The 24,530-nt window shown below is 46.3% G+C and overlaps 1 long non-coding RNA gene across 4 annotated transcripts; it reads left to right on the top strand.

The window, feature by feature from the left end:
* LOC121487598 lies at window positions 1–24,218 on the top strand. Of its 4 annotated transcripts, XR_005986867.1 has the most exons (7): window positions 1–289; window positions 493–589; window positions 1,042–1,154; window positions 1,661–1,764; window positions 2,415–2,479; window positions 23,061–23,154; window positions 23,911–24,218. It is a non-coding gene; the product is annotated as an uncharacterized LOC121487598 (long non-coding RNA). The 4 variants fall into 4 exon arrangements; XR_005986868.1 differs by lacking the exons at window positions 23,061–23,154; window positions 23,911–24,218 and adding an exon at window positions 3,086–3,336; XR_005986866.1 differs by lacking the exons at window positions 23,061–23,154; window positions 23,911–24,218 and having other exon boundaries at window positions 2,415–3,336.
* Window positions 24,219–24,530: the final 312 nt, after the last annotated feature.

The raw sequence follows: 24,530 nt of genomic DNA, 5'->3' as shown, positions 1-24,530 counted from the left end.
TGGTCTCAGGAGGAGGACTTAGGGCCTCTGAAGGACGCTGGCCCGAATCTCCTAAGGAGGGACAGTGTCCTGATTCTTATCTTCTCTTTTTCAGGATAGGCTGTGTCCCCACCGACACCTGGAGTCTGGGCTTCTTGGCCCCATCCTACCTCTGTCCCTCTGCTGAGTTGAGGGTTTGTTCCATGTTTATAATGATCTCTATGTGACATCAGAAGCACCAGATTTGGGACCAGAACAAACTAGAATCCTGGCCAGAGGAGGCTGAAACGACATGGAAACTACTTTCTGGGTGAGTATATCTGGGGAGCTGAAGGCAACAGAGGAGCAGAGCCGCTGGCGCTCAGCCTGAGTCTTGAGCCTTTGACCTCTGCAGCCCTCTCCTCCCTTGCCCTACACTCCCATCCCCTCCTTCCCCTCCCATCCTCTCTCCTCTTCTCCTCTTTCCCCACCTCCTGTTCCAGTCTCTAGTTCTCCTACCCTTCTTCACGACAGGATCAACCAGAACCACAGCCAGCCCATGTGATTATTTTGTGGATGTTGGAAAAGTATGCTCTTCTGAGTGTACACAACTCTGCAGGCACTCCCCTTAGTAAGTGGACAATGACCTTTGCAAAGGAAAAGTCTCTCCTTTCTCTGAGCAGATGCAGCTTTGTGATGAGAAATAGAGTTCAGTGAATGGAGGACAGGATGGATTTCAGCTCCCACTTGCCCTCTTGGCTGGGTGCCTTTGTACAGTGCACGATCTGTACAACAGTCCCAGGCAGCCTAGGGAACATGTTCTTACCCTCTTTGTCTGGAATAGGTACCTCCTACTTGCTGCTGGTCTTTTGTGGTAGATTATATTCTCAAAAAAAGGGGGGGGCAGCAACAGTATCTCTCATTTCACACGATCTTCTTACAATGACAATCCTTTCATCTACAGTGAGGTCTTATCCCCTTGAATCTAGGTAGTTAAAATGATGCTATGTGACTGTGTGACTTCCAAGGCTAGGTTATAAAAGGTGATAAAGTTTCCACTTGGTTCTCTTGGGATGCTTCCAGGCCATGATGGAAGCCAAGCAGCCCATGCTGAGAGAACACAGACCCCGGGTCTGCATTCCAGCTGACAGCACAGCTGAGGTCCCAGCCAACAGACAATACCAGCTATCAGACCTGTGAGTGAAGGTCCCTTCAGGTGATTCCAGTCCCAGCATGCCCAGACTTCAAGTCTCCCAAGGGGGCGGGGGCAGGCTTGGTGAAGCAGGGGCAGGCCGGTCCTGTTGTGCTTTGTCCAAATTCTTGGCTCGGAGTGTATGAACATGAACTGGTTCTTTTCCACCACTAAATTTGGGTGTTTTTATTACACAGCAACAGTAACTGGGATAGCCTTCAAAATTCAGCTCTCTGTTCCCTCCTATAAGAAGCCCTCCAGGATGTCTGGATTGGGTCAAATCATCTATCTTCTGTGCCCTTGCCCCTTGCTCTAGGCTAATTGATCTCAGCCCTTACATTGTGCATCAGTTCACTTAATCCCCACCTCAACCCTCTGAGCCAGGTATTCCCAATCCCCATTCTACAAGTAAGGGTACCAGGGGACACCCCTCAGGTCTATAGCTGACGTGGCTGTGAAAAATGTGGAAGTGCATAAAGTAAAATACATGAGTATTTCTCTGGGTGCCAGGTTCCTGGGCCTTCTGACTTGTACCAGTGGAACTCTTCACCCAGGACCCCTGACAGGTGAATGAAGCCCATGGCATCTCCTGAGTTCAGCACTCCTCCCACAAGGTAAGCCATCATCCCTCGGAGCTGTCAGGGACCAACAAAAACAAACAAAAGAGCAGGAAGGTAGGTTTCCAGCCAAACAGCAGCAGCAGATCAGTCACAGGGTTCGGACACATGGCTGCAGTGGCTAGAATTTCAGACCTCTTGGGGCAGCAGGCTCCAAGTAGAGGCCAGAACTCTGGGAGTGACACCAGGTAGGAAGCCACCGGGAGGTACGTGTGACTGGTGTTTTCCCCAGGTGGAAGCCTGGGGACTGCCTGGCTGCGGAAGCCTGCTGGGTCCTGTGAGCCCCGTTCTCTGTTTGCAGCCTCTGCTGGGTCCCAGGCTGAGAAATTGGGGGCACCGACCTCGCTTGGCGGCCTGGGAGCCTGGGCTGCTCGAGTCTGTGAAGTAGAGCCGGTCTCCAAGGAGTCCAGTCGGGCAAAACCACCCTTCCTACAATGAAACCTTTTTTTTCCCACAATACATCCCTTCTATATCTTGACTTTGAACATCAGAGTGGCTTGCGTTTTTAAGAAATCACACAATACAGTAATACACTGTAAAAAAATTTTTCAAACAGAATACAAAGTTAACCTGCTCTTTCTATTCCCACCATCCCAATTTCTCTCTACAGAGGAACCACTGTTAATACTTTACCTGTTCCTTTATAGGCTCTTGTCCACGGATTTGCATGTGGATCCACACAGCAGGTGGTATACCTTCCGATACATTTTACGTAAGTACAATTATACTGTTTGCGTTATTCTGTGACTTGTTTTGCACTGAACTTTTTACTGATTATCTTGGGTTGTTTTTTTTTCCTCCCCGTGTCTGCACACTTAGCTAGAAAGCTCCTCACAGCTGCCTGGTTTCCACAATGCCACTGTGTCACGGTTTATTTATCCAAGTCCTTCTTGGAAGCAATTTGGACCACTTCCCATTTTTGCTATTACTATTGCTCCAAGTCAACATCTTTCCAGTGACTTACTTCCTGGTATATTTGTGCAAGTGCTTCTACGGAACAGGTTGAACTGGCATTGTTAAGTTAAAGGGTGTGCGCCTGTAAATTTTTAGCGATACCGTCAAACTGCGCCCCCGCCCCCCACATGCTGTGCTAATGCTTCCTCCCGTGGCGACCGGGAGCTCCTATGCACCACTCCGCGCCAACATTACCTGCTATCAATCCTTTCACTCTTCGCCAATCTAATAGGCACAAATTATATCACTGTTACTGCAATTTGCATTTCCCTATTTAACTACTTAGGCTGAGCATATTTTCATATGTTTATTGGCCAATCATACCTCATCTATAAAAGTACCTATTCATATCTGTATTATTTAGGATGCTTTGGGGAACAAGGAACAGAAAAATGTGACTCAACTGGCTTTGCCAATAAGGAATTTATCTTCTTATATTGAAAGAACCACAGATAGGGGCGCCTGGGGGGCTCAGGTGGTGAAGCCTCTGCCTTCAGTTCAGGTCATGATCTCAGGGTCCTGGGATGGAGCCAGAGTCGGGCTCCCTGCTCAGCGGGGAGCCTGCTTTTCCCTCTCCCTCAGCCCCTCCCTCCCTCCAACTCGTGTTATCTCTCTTGCTCTGTACTCTCTCTCAAATAAATAAATAATTTTTTTAAAAAAGAAAGAACTGTAGATGAGGACAAGTGAGATGGTGCAGCTGGTGTGGAAAATAGTCTGTTTGCTCCTTAAAAAGATAAACATGATGGCCAGATGACTCAGTGATGCCACTTATGGGTTTTTACCAAAAAAAATCGAAAGAAAGGACTCAAAAGGGTATTTGTGTACCCATGTCCACAGCAGCACTATTCCTAATAGCCAAAAGTTGGAAGCAACTCAAGTTCCATTAAAGGATGAACAGATGAACACAAGGTGATCCATCCATACAATGGAATATCACTCTGCCCAAAAAAGGAAGTTCTGACACTTGCTACCACGTGGACAAACCTTGAAAACATTCTCAAACAAGACAATAAAAAAAGACAAATATTGCATGATCCCATTTTTGTGAGGTCCTTAGGGAAGTCAGATTCTGAGAGACAGAGAGTAGATGGTGGTTCCAGGTGCTGGGGAGAGGGAGGTCAGTATGTGATGGGGACAGAGTCTCAGTGGGGGGGGGGGTGGAACATTCTGGAGATGGACAGTGGAGGTATTTACCTGCTATTGATTAGTGTGAAGGTATTTAACTGAACTGTGATAGGCCTTGAGGATTCCAGAGTCCAGGGCACTGGACAGGTGGAGGCGGCCTGAGCAGCCCTGGATCTACCTGGAGGGAGAAGTGGCTACCACAGCAGGCAACCAGCACAGCTCATGACAATGTTGGCTGCCCATTTTTTCAATGGGTCATTTGTCTTTTCTTTTTGATTTGTAGGAGCTCTTTATATATTAAGGAAAACAATCTCTTTTTTTTTCTGTGATAGCTGTTAATGTTTTTCCAGGTCCATTGCTTTCCTTTGAGTGGCTTATATTTATGTAAGGACAGAATTCAGCTGGAAGTATGCTTTTTCTCCCTCTTTCTTCTTGACTTCATTAATAACACAGATGCTTTTCTCTTGCTGAAAAACAAAACTGGAGGCAGCTGAAGGGGAGTGAAGTCATCCTTATTGGTTTGCAGGCTTTAAAGGCAAAGGATGTCCCCAAAAAGAAGCTGCTGCCGGGCTATCACCTAGGAGGCTGCAGGTGCTCCTGTGTCACCTGCTGACAGGAGAGAATAGTGAAGTGACTGAGCCATTGCAGGCATATGAGGAGGGGTTGCACAGGAAAAGAAACCGCCCTGTCTGACACCTATGTGTATCTGAGATTGTGTCTCTACCTGGGACCCACTTAGCAGGTTCTGCTGAGGGGGCTCATCAGGGGACAGAGTTTGTGCCCAGGGTGGTGGTCAGAAGTGTGCAGAAACATCTCGAACCACAGGTGTTTCCAGGAGCCATGTGGGCCTGGGGCTGACATGCAGGGTACAGAAAATGCCTTTTCAATGACCACAATGCCTGACCATCCCTTATTGGGGCTCCCAGCCTCCATATGCCCCTGGAAGGTGGAGAAATGTACCAGACAGGTGCCTGGAGAATGACGTGGGTGCTTCGATCTCTCACCCAATTTGTTTAGAACTCTGAGGAAAGAGGGGCCGTATGTGATAGGAATTCCCTCTGCAGCCCAGAACCCTTTCATCTGATACCTGTGGACATGGAGGCTAGAGTGAATACCAAGAGCTTACGTGGGTGTTGTGATTTCCACGCTCCAGGTCCTGTTCTCCACGCTTTGCAGGTGTAATGCATCCAAACCATAAGAGGTTGGAACAACCTATTGTACAGATGGGGAAACTGAGGCACAGAAGGCTAAGTAGCTACCAGGCAATGCTGCTGCTTTCGCCCCAAGCCCCAGCACTCTGCCTGTTTGTGGAAAGCAGAGCTCTTTTGGCAAAACCCAAGTGGAGTCTTAGTGTCCCGGCCCCTCCTTGCTGGCAGCTTATCTTCCTCACATCAGGCCAGAACGTCAGTTTCTATAAAAACGAGAGGCTCCTTCCAGGGTGAGTTTGAGGAGTAAATGAAATTAGGTGCTTAAAGCCCCCTGGCAGGTCGGAACCACATGCCTATTCCCTCTCCTGCCTGCGGGAAAGTCCTCTGTCCTCATAGTTTCCTTCCAGAGCCTGTACATGTGGTCTGTGTCTTTGGTTTCCTTCTCCCTTTCCAGTCCACCACACCCTCTGGTTGATATCACTGTTGTTCACACACCCAGCAGGGGTGGGGGGACAGGGAAGGGGCGATTGCATTGTTAATTTTGTGATCTTCTAGGAGATAGAGGTAATGTTTGGGGAGAAAGAAGCTGGAATTGGCAGCTCACTCAGGTCTGTGTTTCTTTGGAAGCACGTATTCCTGATGCTTCTCTCTTCCACTGACCCCTCCCTGATTGTGAATAATCAAGAGCCTGATCGTGGTCAAATTGCCTAATGCAGTCACTAAACACAAACATCTGGCCCCGTTAAAAGCAAAAGCAGTCCCCGGAGGCACACCCAAGGAGGATATTAACAAGAGTGGGTGGCAACAGACACAGATTTCCTCTGTGGCTACATCCCAGCTTAAACCCGTCGTCCCCAAATGGCCCAGGAGGTGAGAGCAGCGGAGCTTCTGGGGCCTCGGGCCGTTAATCTCACTCAGGGCCCTAATGCTGGAGCACATTTATGGCCCAATCAGTCCTTGTGCCTTGTCTCCTTGGCGTCTCTGCTTTGTTAACACTCAGCGTCCATATTTTCTGGTGACAAACTAGGTCATATCTATGGCAAAGGGTACTCTGAAATCATACTGTGTCGTGCTTATGAGATGAAACATACACTGACCTTAGAATGGTGATTCGTTCTTAATTCAGACGGAAAGGTCAAGACCAGAGGAAGGGTTAGTGAAAGTCCCCACCCCCAGGTTTCCCAGACACACCCCCTGAGCCTAGCAGTGCCTCGAGGCCGGCCCTGGCCAATGGTCATTGCTGAGCCGGCATGTGCCATTCGGGGCCGGAGCACTTAAGAGACGGTGCAAGATGCTTTCATCCTCTCTTCTGTTCCATGGAATTGGGGCAGGGGCCACATGACAGTGGTAAAGCCACACAGGAAAGCAGCCTGTGACTGAACACTGAGTGGAAAACTGGTTTAAAATGCAGTGTGCTCAAAGAAAATTTGAGGCACAGGAGGGCCAGGAGACCAGGAGTTGACCACCATTGGTCATATGCACAGTTCTAAGAGGAAGGGGCACGGGATGCCACATGGGGCCACACAGGGAAGCACTAGGCCAGTCAGGAGGCGGAGGGGACAACACTGTGGAGGAGCATCTTCTTGTGGTTTCTGAGGGAAGGAGGGGTGAGGCGAGGTGAACAAGCTGGGGACTGGCTAGTCTGAGTAATTCCAGTGGGCTCTGGGGCTTGAGGCTGTCCTGGTTGTCTGGTCCCTGGGGGCCTAGGGCAGGGGATAGTGGCCCAGAGGGTGAGATCCCTGTGCAGGAGGGGGTTTGGGTATAGGATCTGGGTTGGCTGGTGTGCATTTGAGAAGTGTGCCCCTGGGTGAGTGGTTCAGGATCCTCAGGAACTAGCTAGACTTGGGAGGGGTGGTCCCTCCAGGGTCAGCGAGGCCCCAGGTGTGAGAGCATCACAGGACAGAAAATAAAGGACATGGTTGATACAAAGACAACCACTCAGGAACTTGCTCTGGGCTTTGTGGAAGGAAAATTAACCTTTGTTATGTGAAGCCATAGAGATTTGGATTGATTTACTAAGGCAGTACACTGCTGTGGAAACACAAGGAAAAGCATAGGCATGTGGATGTCGAGCTGAGTCAAGCACCAATATGGCATCTGTGAAGTCCATCTATCCATCCATCCATCCACCCATCCATCCATCAATCCATCCGTGTATCAACCAATGATCTTTGCACACCAGTGGTTGGGTTGTAAGGCACTCATGGTGCCTTACAAGCAAGTGAGACACATCAAAGTTAAGAGTGATAGCAGGTGAGTCTACCATGCTGAGGCCAACAGTCAGAGCTGAGCTGGCCACTTTACAGTGGCTAAAGTGAGGAGGGAATGGGGCTCCTGGGTGGCTCAGTGGTTGAACGTCAGCCTCTGGCTCAGGTCATGATCCCAGGATCCTGGGATCGAGTCCCATATCAGGCTCCCTGCAGGGAGCCTGCTTCTACCTCTGCCTATGTCTCTGCCTCTCTGGGTGTCTCAAATAAATAAATAAAATATTTTTTTAAAAGAGAAGGAAATGACAACTCTAGCAGAGGAATCAGAGAGCGCTCTTCTGGAGTGACATTTGAATCAGGTTTTGATGGAGTTATGTGAGAGTTCCCTTGCAAAGACAACGGTCATGGATGTTGTAGGTGGTCTAGGAAGAGCACAGATAAAGGCATTTCCAGACTTAGCAAAGAGTTCTGTTGGGGGGGCGGGGGACTCAAAACAAAAAAACTAATAGCCAAATTACAAAATGGGCACAGGACCTGAGTAGATATTTTTCCAAAGAAGATATATAAATGGCCAACAGGTGTATGAAATGGTGCTTGACATCACTAATCATTAGGAAAGTGCAAATCACGGGATCCCTAGGTGGCGCAGTGGTTTGGCGCCTGCCTTTGGCCCAGGGCACGATCCTGGAGACCCGGGATCGAATCCCACATCGGGCTCCCGGTGCATGGAGCCTGCTTCTCCCTCTGCCTGTGTCTCTGCCTCTCTCTCTCTCTCTGTGACTATCATAAATAAAAAAAACAAAAACAAAAAAAAAGGAAAGTGCAAATCAAAACCACAATGAGAGACCACCTCACATCTGTTAGGGAGGCTGTTACCAAAAAGATAAGAGGTAACAAATATTGGGGAGGGTGTGGAGAAAGGGTACTCTGCTAATGAAAATCTATAGCAGTCCAATCATTGTGAAAATGATATGGCGCTTCCTCAAAAAATTAAAAATAGAACTACCGTATGATCCAGCAATTCTACTTCTGGGTATATATCCAAAAGGAAATGAAATCAGTACTTTGAAGAGATGTCTGCGCTCCCACATTCACTGCAGCCAGGATACGGGGAAAGCGTACAAGTGTCCATTGACAGATAAAAGGATGAAGAAGATGTAAAACACACATGCACACACATACAATGGATTATTATTCAGCCTTGACAAAAGCTGAAATCCTGCCATTTGTAATAACAGGAACCTAGAGAACATTATGCTGAGTGAAGTAAGTCAGATGTAGAAAGACAAATACCGTGTGATGTCACTGATATGTGGAATCTAAAAGAGTCCTAAACTCAGAATAGGACAGTGGTTACCACGGGCTGGGGGTGGGAGGAACAGACAGAAGTTGGTCCGAGGGTACAAACTCTCAGTTATAGGATGAACAAACTCTGAGTCCTAACATACAGCACACTGACCGCCACTAATTGCGCTGTGCTGCGGACTTGAAAGTTGCTAAGAGGGTGGATCTGCGGCATTCTCACCACACAGAAGACACGGAATCTGTGTGAGGCGACAGATGTGCTAACCTGCTTGGACCAATCATTTTGCGATGTAGACATTCAGTCATTGCATTGTACACCTTAAAATCACACTGCACAACCTAACATCCACAATTTTTGTTTGTCCTCACACCTTGACACGGCTGGGAAAGAACAGCCCGGAGAAGCCAGAACAGAAATGCTTCAGGAGTGTGGTCAGGGTTTCAGCAGGAGGCCCTGGTGAGTTGCCATTGGAGTCTCTGTGCTCCCTACTGAGGTACTCGGGGCCTGGACAACCGGTAGACCAGGAGGCCCGATGATGAGATGGGTTGTCATAGCCCTTGATTCTTGTGTCTCGCCTTCAGCGCCCCCTCCGTGAGATCTGCGATGTTCACCCAGGCCCTGAAGTCACAGCAGGGAACTCTCTCTTAAGTTCCTCTGCTCTGAGACAGGGATGCTAAATAATCTCTTCCCCTCTGGCAGCCATGGCTGACATCACTAAGCAAGTGACAGGCTTTGCACCTGCCAGATCGAACCTCAGAGGCCTTCTTAACACAGAGCTTCAGGCAGCTGCTATCTATGGGTGCGGATTGGCATGCATGTCAAATTACGTGTCGTTTCTATTTTAAGGGGTTAAGGATGTTCTCTTTCTGGAAGTATTTTTATTTAAAGAAGAAGAAGAAGGAGGAGGAAGAGGAGGAGGAAGGAGGGGAAGGAGAGGAAGAAGGGGAAGAAGGGGAAGAAGGGGAAGGAGAGGAAGGGGACAACTGTCAGAGGGAGGGCACAGTTTAATAAAAGGAATGAAAAGCTAATGGTGGAATTTTAGTCAGCAGAAGTTTTGGGGAAGAGAAGGGAAGTTGGCATGATCCCATCAAATTAGACTTGCCCCACCCACTCAGAAGAGTGTTCTGGGTGGGAAACCAAGGACACGTTCTATTTTCTCACTTTCCTACCTGTTGTTACCCAAAATGGTCCTGTCGTTAGCTAGGGTAAACAAACACGTAGAGCAAAGCAGACAGGAGGCACTTCCATGGAAAGCTCTGCCCACCTTGTCTCCCTTAGAGTCCCTCACAATGCCCAGATGTGTAGACAAAGAAAAGATGCTCAATAAATGTTTACTGATTGAATCTAAGTTGCAATGCTACCTACCACTCTCCAGGAAGCTGGGTGGCTACTCACCCCCATGTAACCCTGAAGTGCCCTGATTGACCGGGAACCAGTGTTGAATGATGTCCCAGATCAAGGGATGCATGTGTTTCAAAGGCCACGTAGACCACAATTCTCAGAGCCCATTGATCCCTCAGGGACTCACAGTTGGTCATGTTTGCTCCGAGGGGACAGGTTCAGTGGTTTTCACTGCTCCATGTCCTAGTCCTGGGCCCGACACACGGAAAGCTCTCTCCATCCACAATTGCGGGTGAACGAGAAAACTGTTACCACCATATCAAGGTGAATGAAGTGGGACTCCTATCCTCATCCCAGTCAGGAGGTGAGGCACAGACAGTGCAGCAAAGTGCTGGGTGCAGCTCCATTCCCCAGCACAAGGTAGGTACGGAGGTCTGGGCGGCTAGGGTCAGGTGGGGGCTCATACAGAGGCTGGAGGGCACACTGGAAGAGCAGGGGGAGGACTGAGGGGAGGGCCTGCGTTCCTTTCCCAGAGACACCTTTGCAGAGCTGTTTGCACGGTTACCGTTTTGCACAGTAACATCGCTACATTTCCACAGGCAGAGAACCAAAGACTTTCTCAGCTGACAACCTCTTTCTTGGGTTGTTAGGACCAGCCCCCAGTCCCTGGGTCAAACCCTCATGGTCTAATTTTATCAGAAGCTTCTGGCACCATTGCCAACTACGCCAGCTTGGATGATCTCCACTCACCCTTTCTCTCGAGCCCGCAGAGATGAAGTCAGAGGCCCCAAATGTTTTCACTGACCCATGGCAGGGAGGTGGATCATGAAAGCATGAGCTCACAGACACTGGCCCTGCTGCAGCTGATCCAGCAGGCAGAATGATGGCACTTCCTGGACAATGGAGCTCGTGTGGGGGCAGTGGCAGAGTGAGCCTGTGGATCCTCAGCTTGTAGACAACAGGGCTGAGGGCGTGAGAAGCCTTGATGCTCTGCATCTTGGATCAAAAGCCACCAAATGCCTCCATCCTAGGTGCTGAGAACAGACATGCAGGCTTCTGCGGGGAGCCTGCTTCCCATTCTAACAACCGGGATGAGAAACCAGCTCATGGAGCAGCTCTGCCCTCTGAACCACTGGACAGAGTCACTGGAAAGGTGATACGGCCCCTGGAGGGAAAGACAACAGGCTCTTGTCCTGCCCTCCCACTGCCACGCGCACACCCCGCTCACCTGCCTGGTCCAGATTGGCTGAAGGTGTGGGGCTACACGGTGACTAAGCAGAAACTTCAGGGAACAGCTCCGAGTTGAGTCTGGAGGACAAATCAGAAAGTACCAGCATGTGTTGAGGCCTCAGGGTGAGAGACAGAAAAGCAGCGCCGTCTTATCTGAGTTCCCCCCAAAGCAAACCCTGCACCAAAGATTCCAGGGGGTAAAGGTAAGGATGGACAGTGACACAGCAATGGAAGGCAGCCCTCGAAGTGGACCTTCCTAAGCCAGCAACCACAGGGGGACCTGGGAAATTCTGGGAAATTCTGGGAAATGGTGCCAAGCACCTGCCTCGGATGATCCTGGGCGTAGGGTGAGGGGGCTGGGGTATTTGTACAGCCATGCTGGTGAAAAATGTTGCTTCGAAGGGGGGTGTGTATTGACTTCCAGGTAATTCTGATCTCCCCTTTTCCAGCAGCCCAAGGGCGGCTGTGTAACAGCAATGAAGTTCTGGCCTCTGGTGATCAGTCTGACATGCATAGTGGAGATGTGGGAGACCCAGGGTTGCATGGGGTGTCACAGAGAGCCACCCCAAAGCATTGCAAGGGGGTCAGGACAGTTGAGGGGTTGAAGATTCTGATAGGAAGCTGAAGAGGCCAGCAGGGCCTCTAGGGAGGTGTGGACAGTATACTAGGCTGTAGGGTTTTATACTATTTGCCTGAGGAGCAACGGAGGCTTCTTCATCTTAGAAGTGACATCCTATCACTTTTGCTGTATTCTGTTCATCAGAACTGAGTCGGTAGGTCAAGCTCACATTTGGGGCTTATTGAGAACTACCTCCTCCATAACATGTCCTCAGACCTCCCTGTTTGTGGACCTCCCTTTGTCTGACCCCATTGCATTTGATTGCCACTTGGCTCCAAATGCCACTTGGCATTGATCATTTCCCTCTGAGAGTGCCTTATCATATGTTTGGCATGGCCTGGCATCAACACTGGTCTTGCTGGCTCCCTCAGTTCCCTGAGAGATCCTCCTTACCAATCAATCCAGCTCCTTGTGCCCTGTGATGGACACACATTCGGAGCACTCTCTCCAGTTTTGTGTCCCCTGGCTTGCCCAGAATCATGCCTACCATTTTGCAAGAACTTCAGGAATGACAGCTTTGAGTCTGCTCTCCATATTACCCAGATGTGACCTTTTAAAAACTTTGATTTCATAGCATATATATATATATATATTGGAAGAAACAATACAGAGGGATCCTAGATACCATTCAACCAATTTTTCCCCAATGGCACAAACTTGTGTAACTATATGACAATATCACAACTGGAAATTCACATTAACATGATCCACCCACATTATTCAGATTTCACCAGTTTCGCACACATTCATTTGTCTGTGTGTGTGTGTATTTAGTTCAATACAATTTTATGATGTGTGGATTGTGTGACCACTGCCAACTGCAGTAAATACACAATAGTTCCATCAAAAAGATCACTTGTGCTGCCTTTTTATATCCAGAGCCACCTTTCTATCCCATTCCCATCCCCCAGGAACCTCTGGCAACAACTAACCTGTTCCCCATCTCTAATTTTATCATTTCAGGAGGGCTATATAAATGGACTCATGTGAGTCCGTTTGAGATTTGGCTTTTATTGCTCAGCATAATTCCCTTGAGATCTGTCTGAGTTATTGTATGTATCGGTAATCTGTCTTGTTTATTGCTGCATAGTATTTCATGATCAGAACATACTAGTTTGCTTAAACAGTAACCCTTTGAAGGACATTTGGGTCTCTTCCAATTTGGGGCTGCTATGAAATTTCTGTAGAGATTTCAGTGTGAACGTCAGTTTTAAGTTCTGCAGGATAAATGTCCCAGAGTGCAATTGCTAGGTCAAATAATAAGCACATGTGCAGTTTTATAAGCGACTTCCATACCCTCCTCAGAGTGATGCTTGTCCTCAGGTCTGAGGACTATTTAATATCCCTACCATCATGAGATGAGTGATTTGGTTTCTTCACATCCTCATCTGCATTGGATGTTATCACCGGTTTTTGTTCAAGCCATCTGATAGGGGTGTAGTGATAGGTCACAGTGGCTTTAATTTGGGTTTAGCTACTGGCTCAAGATGTTGCTCATCCTTTTTTCAATGTTTGTTCATGTCTTTTGCCAATTTTCTAGCTGGATTGTTTGATTTTTTTTTTTAACTACCCAGTTTTGAGAGTTCTTTGTATTTCTAGATAAGATCCCTTTGTCCGATGTGTAGTTTGCAAATATTTTCTCCCAGTCTATATCATATTTTGTCTTTTTATCTTCTTAACAGGATCATTCACAGAGCAAAGTTTTCAATTTTGATGAGGTCCACTTAACCTTCTATTTTCCTTCTATTAAATGTGATTTCAAACTCTTTGTCTAGCCCTATACCCCCAAGATTTTCTACATTTTTTTCTAAAACTTGTATCATTGTATTTTCACATTGAAGTGCATGGTTCATTTTGAGTTACTTTTTATATAAAACGTGATGCTTAGAAAGAGAGTCATTTTGTTATTGGCATGCTGTTGCTCCAGCACTATTTGTTGACTAGGCTATCCCTCCTCCATTGAACTGCTTTCCTATTTTATCTAAAATTAATCAGGCCATCGCATGAGTCTATCTCTGGGTTCCTTATTTTGTTTCAATGATCTATGTGTTTATTCCCCCAAAACTATACTGTTTTGATAACTGTGACTATACAGTAAACATTAATATTGAATAGAGAAATTTCTCCCAATTTAGTATTTTTCAAAATCATTTCTATCTGTTCTAGGTCCCATGCTTTTCCATGCAAATTTCAGAATAAGTTTATCTATAAACAATCTCGCTAGGATTTTGAAAGTAATTGCATTGAGCATATAGATCAATTCTGGGATAGTTGACATCTTCTACTATGTTGAATCTTCCAATCCATGAGCATGGTATTTCTCCATTTATGTAGGTCTTTTTCTATTTTATTAGTATTTTATAACATGAAAGATACAGATCCTGTACATATTTTGTTAGATTTATAATAAAGTAGTTCATTTACTTTGGAGAAATTGTGGGTTTTTTTTTTTAAAGATTTTATTTATTCATGAGAGTCAGAGAGAGAGAGGCAGAGATGTAGGCAGAGGGAGAAGCAGGCTCCCCACAGGAAGCCCGATGTGGTACTCGATCCCAGGACCCTGGAATCACACCTGGAGCCGGATGCAGACACTCAACCGCTGAGCCACCCAGGCATCCCTGGACTCAGAAGATATAAATGTTAATTGTTTTCTTATTGTCTCAAGCTCTCTGAGAATCTGGCATTTTACCCCCAGTTTATTTTCTCTCTGCTAGTGAGATTGGGAAATCCTAGTGATATGACCTCAGATTTGCTGATTCTATACTCTGTCATCTCCACTCTACATTTGAGTCCATCCAGTGAAAGTCAGTCTTTTTTTTTCCTGGTTATTGTGTTTTTCAGTTTTTAAATTTCCATTTGGTTCTTTTTTTTTTAAACTTTTAAAATTTTATTTTATTTTATTTATTTATGATAGGCACACAGTGAGAGAGAGAGAGAGAGAGAGAGGCAGAGACGCAGGCAGAGGGAGAAGCAGGCTCCATGCACTGGGAGCCCGACGTGGGATTCGATCCCGGGTCTCCAGGATCGTGCCCTGGGCCAAAGGCAGGCGCTAAACCACTGCGCCACCCAGGGATCCCTGGTTCTTTTTTTTAAATATCTTCTATTCCTTTGTAGGAATTTCTATTTTTCATTTGGTTCAGAAGAATCCATAATTTCTTTTTTGAAGCATTTTTATCATGGCCATTTTTAAATTCTTGATAATTCCAACCTCTGATTCATGTCTGTTTTGGTGACTGTTGCTTGTTTTTTTTGTTGTTGTTTGTTTGTTTGTTTGTTTGTTTTTTCATCTATGCAGTGACTCTCCTGGTTCTTGATAGAGGAGTGATTATTTTCTATTCTATGCTGGATGTGTGAGACTCTGGGTTTTATTCCATTTTTTTTTTTTTTCCTGAGCAGGCGGTCTCTCTGTGAAGACCTAGGGTGAGGGGCTGGATGGGATGTATGGTCAGCTTCCCACCGAGCCCCACTGACACCACCCTGGCAAATATGGAGAGCTGATTCTCTGCCTTCTTGTAGTTGGATAGGTGGCAGTTAGCTCTTCCATTGGCTCTGCTGACACCTTCCCAGTGAACGTGGAAAGCCAACTTGCACCATCTTATGTCTCTGAGCTCCCCTGCTAGGCTTCACAGACAAAGGGATGGGAAAAGTGAAGAGCTGACTCCCACTGCTTCATTGTTGCAGGGCAGGGGCAGAAGCCTCACTGATAACAGGTGAGGGGAGAGAGGAACTCTTCTTATGCTTGCTGTGTCATGTCCAGGAATTTTTAGTTGTAAGAGGGAGGACCTGGGAGGAATGCAGAGACTCTATCTTGTTCAGAGCTAGAAGTTCAGTCATGGGATGATCTTTCTATTCTCTTTCTGTTTCTTTATCTATAAAATGGGCATAATAATACCTACTCCACCTGTGCTACAGAACTCTTAAGAATTAACTACGTTATTTATGCATATGAAAGTACAGTGGAAACCCATGCTGGTAGAAACTTTTATTATAATGATGGTTATTTCTGAAACTAGGGTCTGGCAAAATGTAGCTTGAGAAGAGACAGGGTAAGTGGTAGGGCTCCTCCCTCTTCATCTATCAGTTTGATGTTGGTGAAAACAAACTGAACAGTCAGAAGCCAACCTTCTATTGCCTATTCCCTATTTCTTTTGAGTCTGTGATGACCTTTCTCTTGACGAGCAATAACCCTGGAGAAAGCTAGAGGAAAAACGAAGATTAAGGTCATGGCAAGGAGAAAGCAGTAAAGTAGCTTTAAAGAGCCTAATAAACCAGAATAATTGAATGTAGTAAGGATCATGGCTGGGACAAAGAGGGGTGTCTGCACACCATTTCCAGGAAAACAATCATAAAAGGGAAATAATGCTGAGCCCAGGAGGGGAGGAACAAGTCATAAGGGGGACACAGAGCAGATAGGGATGGCCATTCAGAATGGCCCTGCCTTACTTAGGGGCATGGGATGGGACCTCCGATTGGAATGTTGTATTATTAATCAGGATGGCCTGGGTCTCATGTGTCATTGGCCCTCATTCCAGGGAAACAAAGGATTCTGAACTGCCTGCATTTAAATCTCAGTTCTGCCACTTTGTGTCTGCGTGATCTTGGGGAAGCTTTTTAACCCTTCCATAAATTGAACTTGATAAAGGTACAAACCCCATCAGGTTGTTTGAGGGTCAAAGACGAGAGGGTATGAACTGTCCAAACTACTCATTGTAGGTGATCAATTTCTAGTGTAGTTCCCTTCTCAACTCCAAGCCCAGCAGTTTGATCTCAGTAGCCAAGGCTCCAGCTGTTGGAGGCATTTCTTCCAGAGTTTATGTGTTCGGCCATCATTTCTTCCATGTAGTAGCTCAGTGTTGGGAAGAGCAAGTCAAGGTGACCTTGCCCTAATCTACCCTCCAGAACACTGTCCATCTCATTTTCTTGGCTCCTCTTTCTCCCCTTAGTGGGTCTCCACTAAGCTTATTGTGCAGGGAGCTCTGGAAGCCCAGTCCTTGGGACTACTCGCAAAGAAGGGGTATTCTAAATCAGAGTGGGGGCTGGGACCAACCAAGAGCTAGTTCCATCTCCCACCCTCCTGCCCTTACCAAGAGTGCAAGCCCCCACCACCAGCAGAAGCTGGGTTTGATGGAGATCAAGATACTTCACTAAACTGTAAATCACTATGCACAGAAGATGGGGGCTATGTCTGTCCTGTGCATGGTTGAGGCCCCCATCCAGTGCTGCATTGAAGCCAGTGCCTACCAGCTCAGAAGAGCCAACTGTTAGATTTCAGGAATTTTGTAAGCTGGTTGTTAAACACAGACATTATTAAAAATTAGATTGTAGAAACTCTAAATAAATTATATTGAAAACAAAGATAATAAATACTCAAAAGTCCTCACTCCCTAATTATTGAACTATCATCTCTGCTCTGGATGGTTATTTATGTCTATTGTAGGTTTAGGACATACTGTATAGCAATGTGGTAGCCTGACATTGGCCATTGGCCATGGTGGGAGTATATACACCGTAGGAATCAGCAAACACAACAGATCAGACCTTGATTTATTATTTGGTTGATTGTTCAGATTTAATACAGCGATGGAGAAAAGGTTAATAATGTAGGTTAAAGTTAAAAATGTGCCATGTTAAATTATAAATAGCATAAAGAATTAAAGAAATGTCCTTCCAGTATTTGGTGACTATTCCCGTATTCAGCAAAGAAGTCACTCAGGTCATCAATGAAGAAGTGAAGTTCCAGAAAACACCTTCATTGTTTTGCTTTTGTCTTAATATAAGTGAAAACCTTAACCAGGACTCATGATGGAATTCTTCTCACAGAGCCAGTGGTCACACATTAACCAGAACACCATCATGTCTACAATAGCACCTCACTAAAAGGGCATGCCCAATGAATACTTATTGGGTGCCTGAAATCAGTGAAAACAAGCCATGAAGGATGTGTGGGGCCATCTCACCAGTTTGGTGATGCCTTGGTGGTGGTGGCCCTGTGCATTTTGGGTGGTGTTTCCATCCCCATCCTTGCTGTGTGCTCCTTTTGTCCTGGTTCAGCCGTGCTCTGTCTCAGTGTTCCTCAAGTTGTGATACACATGCAAATCACCTGCAGGTATCGTCAATCAATGTGTGGGTTTTGACCCAGCAGGCCTGGGGTGGGGACCAAGCTTTGCATTCCAATGAGCTCCTGTGTGACATGACGTCCTTGGCCACATTTCCAGCAGTGAGGTTCTAGCTACATTGGCCTCCTTCTAACCCATGAGGGTCAGGGCACCATGCTATCTTTGCATTTGCCATGGCCTTCACCCGCAGTACTTGTCCTGGTCCTCACATGACTGGCCTCCGTGCATCTTTCAGGTCTCTGCCCAATGCAGAGAACTGCCCATAGAAAGAAAGAGAGCCCTTCCCCAGGTACTCTCCACCATACTACCCCACTTCAGTTCTCCATACATCAGCTGACGTTCCCTATTTGTTGCCAATCCCCTCTCCCCCGGAATGTAAGCCCGCTAGGAGCTCTCCTGTCCGCCTGGGGATTTCATAATAGCAAGTGCTCAATAAATCTTTGTGGGGTGACAGTAGCGATGTTGCTGATACTAAAGTGGTACAAGTCAGAGTGCTGGAAATGATTCTGGAAAAACATGTGGCGGGGTGGGGATTTTTACCCTTCACCAGCATGTAAGGGAGTACTTTTCCTGCATGAGGGATGATGGAGCCCTCACTCATCATTTTGGATCCTCTACCATCATGAACCCTTACCAAGAGTGCAAGCCCCTAACACCAGCAGTCGCCCTCTTTGCTTCCTCCCGGGAAGGTCTCCCCAGCTTATGGGGATGGCAGCATAACGGGCCCCAGCTGAGGCTCTGAGGAAGGGCTGGCTAGCTGCCACTTTCTGAAAGTTTCTATAGAGTTTTGTACAAACACAGGGCACAGGGGCAGCAAACATGTAGGTACATTCTGGAGGTACATTGGCCAGCCTGGTGCCCCTGGCACATTTTTCAATTGCATATGCTCTTGGGCTCTGAGTTGGGCTGTGGATTGTATTGCTCTCCACTGCTGGCTCAGCCAAGAGATGCCTGGGCCCTTCATTTGGGGGAGAAGATGAAGTCTCTGGAGTATCTGTAAGTTCCCTTGTGACTACTCTTTTTTTAAAATTTATTTAAATTCAATTAATTAACATATAGTGTATTATTAGTTTCAGAGGTAGAGTTCAGTGATTCATCAGTTGCATGTAACACCCAGTGCTCATCATATCACGTGCTCTCCCCATGCCCATCACCCAGTTACCCTGTCCCCCCACCCCTCTCCTCTTCCAACAACCCTCAGCTTGTTTCCTATGATTAAGAGTTTCTTGTGGTTTACTGCCTTCTCTGATTTCATCCTGTTTTATTTTTCCCTCCCCTCCCCCATGCTCCTCTTTTTGTTTCTTAAGTTCCACAAATGAGTGAGATTATATGATAATTGTCTTCTCCGATTTACTTATATACCTTAGCATAATATCCTCCAGTTCCATCCACGTCATTGCAAATGGCAAGATTTCAGTCTTTTTGATGGCTGAGTAACATTCCATTGTATATATACATATATATGTATATATGTATATATATATATACATATATATATGTATATGTGTGTGTATACACACACTACTCTTATGACTACTCTTAACATTAAATCAACACATGGAGTACTTTTGCTATTTTTACCCTACACACCCAGAGTTTTGATAATATCAAAACTCACACCATGTGTTGAGTAGGACACCCATTGTGTGCTGGGCATACATTTCAGTTTATTTAATCCCCACAAGATCCCATAGAACAGAATCTCATCCTGTCCCCATTTTGGAGATGAGGCACTTGAAGCTCAGAGAATGTAAGTCAGTTGGCCAAAGTTAAACAGCAAATGGGGAGAGTCATGATCCAGAGGATTACACACTCAGCTCCTAGAGCAGAGGTGAGCATGCATTGTCTGTTAAGGACAAATCGTACATTAAAAAAAAAAAAAAAAAGGACAAATCGTACATATTTTAAGCTTTGTGGGCCGGACAGGCTCTGTGCAACCACTCACCTCTGCCATTGAAGCATGAAATCAACCACGGACAACCTATAAACAATTGAACGTGGTGGCATTCTCCTAAAACTTTATTCAAGAAAACACTACTCAGCTCTCCCCCACCAGATACATGGCCAGTGTGGCCAATGTTCAAGAGCAGCCACAGGTCTAGATGTGAGGGGTTTGTATGTGTGTGTGAAATCTCCTCCTTCAAATGTTGGCTCAGATCACCAAAATAAAATCAAAAGTCCTGTGCAGACTGAGTAGAAGATCTTCAAGGATTGGCTCTGGCCCACAGGCTGCCAGCTTACAACCTCTCTACTCTAGAAACCTACCAAACAACACTGCATTTATTAAGTAATAATTCATCTGTTTTCCCATATTTTATTTATCAAAGACCTCAGTAACTGTCAGGCAGAACTTCTTATCAGCAGGAACTGACCAGCGGACAAGTGTTACCTCCCCGGGGTTGACTATAAATCCTGGCGAACCAGGAAACCCTGACATTTTAATTAGCTGGAACATTCTTATCAGCAGTGAATCCTGACCATTCCATTTCACATTGTTTGTGAGCCCCTAATTGGGAATCTCTGATTTGGTCCCTTGAGGGCCACCTCATGCACATGGGCTCATCCTCATTATTTTACCGTGGCGGCCGCCTTTATATTATTCAACATACCACCACCACCAACAGCTGCTCTCCCACAGTCACGCGCAGTGGAGCATCTTGAGTTGCTGAAACAAAAAAGTAAAAGGGAGTTCCGTTTGCCACAGCTCCAGCAAAAAAATACAGAATTTTTTTTTCTCACAGAACAAATAACTCCTGTAGATCAAGCAAGGAGGTAGACAGAAGACCTCCTCTTCTTTGGAACCTGGAGAAACCTGAATGCAGTGGGGACAGGACTGTGCGGATACTGTGTTACTCTCACATAACACACCTGAAGGTCTCATGTAACTACCTGAAAGGCTCCCACTCACCTGTCACCTCCAGAGAGATGGGTGGTGGGGAAGAGTCCCTGTTTCTTATGAATTTAGAAAAGCCAAGCCTTCTAGAGACCCACAGCTTTGGGGAGATCCCATGTAAGGATTTCCCCCATCAAATAATAGCAAATCCAGATTCAGTAAGGAGAGACTTCATTCAGAAGGTTCTTTAGGGGTGGGAAGGTGGGTAGGGCGCTGTGGCAATGTGGGCAAGCTCAGATCTTGGCTTTGTGAACATTGGGAGATTAGGCAAAAGGGTTTTCCTTCATGGGTAAGAGTGAAGAAGGCTAGGAAGAAAGGCAGACGTGCAATAGTCTGAAGGGTCATGGGCTGGAGGTGAGAAGGGTATGAATTTTTTCTCACTGAGATGGGCCTGTTTTAGGAAGGGCTGGCTCTCCCTCTGTATGGTCCAAATGTCAGATACCTGCAGAAACAGTGAGAACTAATCATTTGTGAAGCAAGGGACAGGAATTTGGGGGCTCTATGTCTGGCCGTGGTGGAGATAAGTAAGGCAGCAGCATCCTTGAGTTTATCTGAGTCACATGCAGAGGGGTGTTTGTTTGCTACAAGCTGTTTCCGGAACACAAAAGGGTGAGGGACTCTTAACCATACTGTTTCCCAGCACCACAGGACTCAGGCAAAATTCAACACTGTTCTCTGCACCCCTCCCATTACCAAGGGTCATCTACAATAGTCTATGGCTTATGGATATTTTTAGAATTCTACAACCTTTGCCTAGAGCCATCTAATGAATTTTCTGGGCCTGTCCTATCTGGAATCTTCCCTGTTTCCCCAAAGGAACTGGTCCCTCAAATTCCAGAAAGGTCTGCAGTAGGAAGCAAGGCTGAGGCTGAACAAAAAGGCTTATCTTAGGTTCCCCTGGAATTTGAAGGAGGCCCTTCCCAAAGTCCACGCATCCCTGACCCCATGTCAGGCCCTGCCATAAGTGTGTGTGTGTGCGGGGAGGGGTTCAGTGAAGTGATATCCTGGACCCAAGGCCTCCACCCCTTCCCTGACCCCTCTGCACCCCTTAGGTCCCAGCTACCTTTTACCCTGACTGCAGACTCTGACCCTCCCTACCAGGTTCTGTTGAAAAACCTGAGAGCTTTTTGATTATTGTAATCTGTCTGTGAAACTATTGCCAAGAGCTGGGTTGCCACAGATATGGAAAGTTCAAACCTATTTCCATATGACAATAAAAATAACATTTATTGGTATCATTATTATAACCACTAACAGTGCCATAGGCGTGGCTGCATTCCAGACCCTGTGGGAAGCACGTGGTGGATGTGAACTGATTCATCCATGCAACAACCCTGTAGGGGTGGTCTTAGTGTTCCCATCATACATATGAGGGATCTGAGGCTCAGAGGGGCTGTCGCTAGTTGCAGAGCTGGGATTTCAACCCAGGCAGCCTGACTCCATGAGGTGGGGGTGGAGGGAGACTTCCTCCACCAACTCCACTGCTCCCAGGGCTACAGAGCAGCACCATCTTGTTTCCCAGAAATGATTATTTTCCACTTCTTGGCAGTTGGAGTGGACGCAGGACACCTACTGGGAAGGCAGTGGCAGTTTTTGCCGCAGAGGCAAGTGAATATGTCTGTTTCCCAAAGCTGGCTACTGTCAGAGGCATCTGGTTACTCCAATGCACTGTCTAGAAGACCAGTATTGGGAACATAGGTGATTTTCCTTTTAAGAGGCTCTCAGAGTAAATGAACTTGAGATTTCATTAAGATAGCTATTGTATAAGAAAACTGGGCAATCTGGCTGAACAGGTTTGGGCTTTGTTTTGTTTTTTAAAAGAGGTACCTATTTTAAAATAAGATTAGTATTGGTTACCCCATCTCTGCAGCCAGCTCACCTCTTTCCTAAACCAGGCTGGTGGGGAGAGTGTGGGAGGTGGGAGGGGGAGGGGTGGCTGACTGCAGTGCCCAAGATTTGGGAGTTCACTCCAGAAATAGAGCAGGGCTGGCTCAGGACAGCTACCCTAACAGCACTGCCTACCTATTGATGATCAAGTCCTACTTTGGGCTGGCCATGTACATCATCTCTCATTCTCAGGATAACACTGGAGGCAAAGCTTGGGCATTGGAATCTCCCCCAAAATTGGCTTAAATCTCTGTTCCATCACTTAATAAGTTACGTGGCCTCCAGCAGGTTGCAATCCCCTTGTGTAAGTACTGGTGTCCTCAGATAAAGGTAGGCATCCTAATAGTATCTGCCCAATGGGTTCTCTGAGGATTAATGAAATCATGTACATAAATACATCCTGCATATAAAGTGATGACTAAGTAAATATTCTTTTTAAAGTAGGCGTAATTATCCTCATTATACAGGGAGGAAGCAAGTGGTAATGACCAGACCCACATCATAAGGCTAGTAAGCATTGGACTTGGAGTTGGCAGATCTGGATCCAAATTCCAGCATGCGGTAAGCAATTCATAAGCGGGAGGTAGTATTACTGGTAATGGTGAGAATCGCTTTTGTTGCAGGCTGGTGGCTTGGGGTCTGGGACCTGGGCTGATACCCCATTGTGACTGGCCCCCTGTGGGGACTCTGCTCCGCCAGCAGTAACAACTACTAATGAAACAGGGCTCTTAGGACGATTATGAAGAACAATTTTCTCTCACACCTTGGCCTTGCTGGCTTTATATGCTGGTGAAGCAGAGGGGAGGCTAAAAGCTCCTTTGAGCCCTCAAAATTCCTCTTCAGAGGTGACACTGCCACCTCAGCCTGAAATTTAAAAACCCACACACACACATACTCAGGGATACATATCAGGAATTTAAAAGATCTTCCAGGGATGCTGTGGGACCACTTTTCCGGATAATGATTACTATGATTACAGGGAGGCAGTGTGGTGCAGTGGTTTCTAGAGTAACTGAAGAGTCAGCCCCAGTCATTGGCTTGCTGTGCAACTCTGAGCATGTACCTTAACCTCTCTGAGCATTGGTCTACTCCTTTTATAAAACAGAGGCAATAATATCTTATCACTAAGAACTGGGATGAGGATGGAATGAGATCCTTGTAAATTGCCTGGCATCTAATGAAACTTATGATAAAGTTTAGCCGTTATTTGGAAAAAATGAGTCCCTTTTGGCTTTCACGGAGGCTGGGTTCACATTTGTCAGGGGTGAGGGAGCTGATTCTGAGGCACTGCATTGATGCTGTCTTGCCTTCACACAGAGCGTGGTGGCAACCTCGACCCTACTCCTGACCCCTCAGAAGGAAGGAAGTGAATGAAGATATGGCAGGTCCCACAGAAAGCCGGCCAATCCCATCACGCTGCTCTTGCCTTCCACTCTTTATCTGCTCTCAGGACACTCTGGACCTTTCCCTTCAGTGTGTCTGAATTCTACTCTGTGCTGGAGAGGAAGCCAAGTTCTTAGCCATGAGATTGGCCTTTTTCTTTTTTGTTTAAAAAAAATGGTGAGAAATGTTCCCTTCTTGCCTTCCTGCACCGTCTCCTCTTTCTCTCCCTCAATTTCTTAGGAATGAAATCACCCAAGATATAAATAAAATGTTCTAAATAAAGCTCTCCTCGACTGCAGCATAAGACATATCTGCGTAAGTATGTGACTGTCAGCCAAAATAAATTAACCTCCGATGGAAGTCATTTTCATGTAATTAATTATTCTTGTATCAGCTGAAAGAGACAGGTGCACCATTGGCATGCCTTGCCCGAACTTCTCAATGAACATCATAAGAAGGCTACACTTAAAATACGCCAAATGACTAGTGCACAGCTATCGCTTTGTCCTGATACTGTTTTTTGACTTAGAACCTTTATTTCTCAATTACTGCAA

This window comes from Vulpes lagopus, chromosome 3, assembly GCF_018345385.1.
Source record: "Vulpes lagopus strain Blue_001 chromosome 3, ASM1834538v1, whole genome shotgun sequence".
NCBI lineage: Eukaryota > Metazoa > Chordata > Mammalia > Carnivora > Canidae > Vulpes > Vulpes lagopus.
This window is presented reverse-complemented; position numbering and strand designations above follow the sequence as displayed.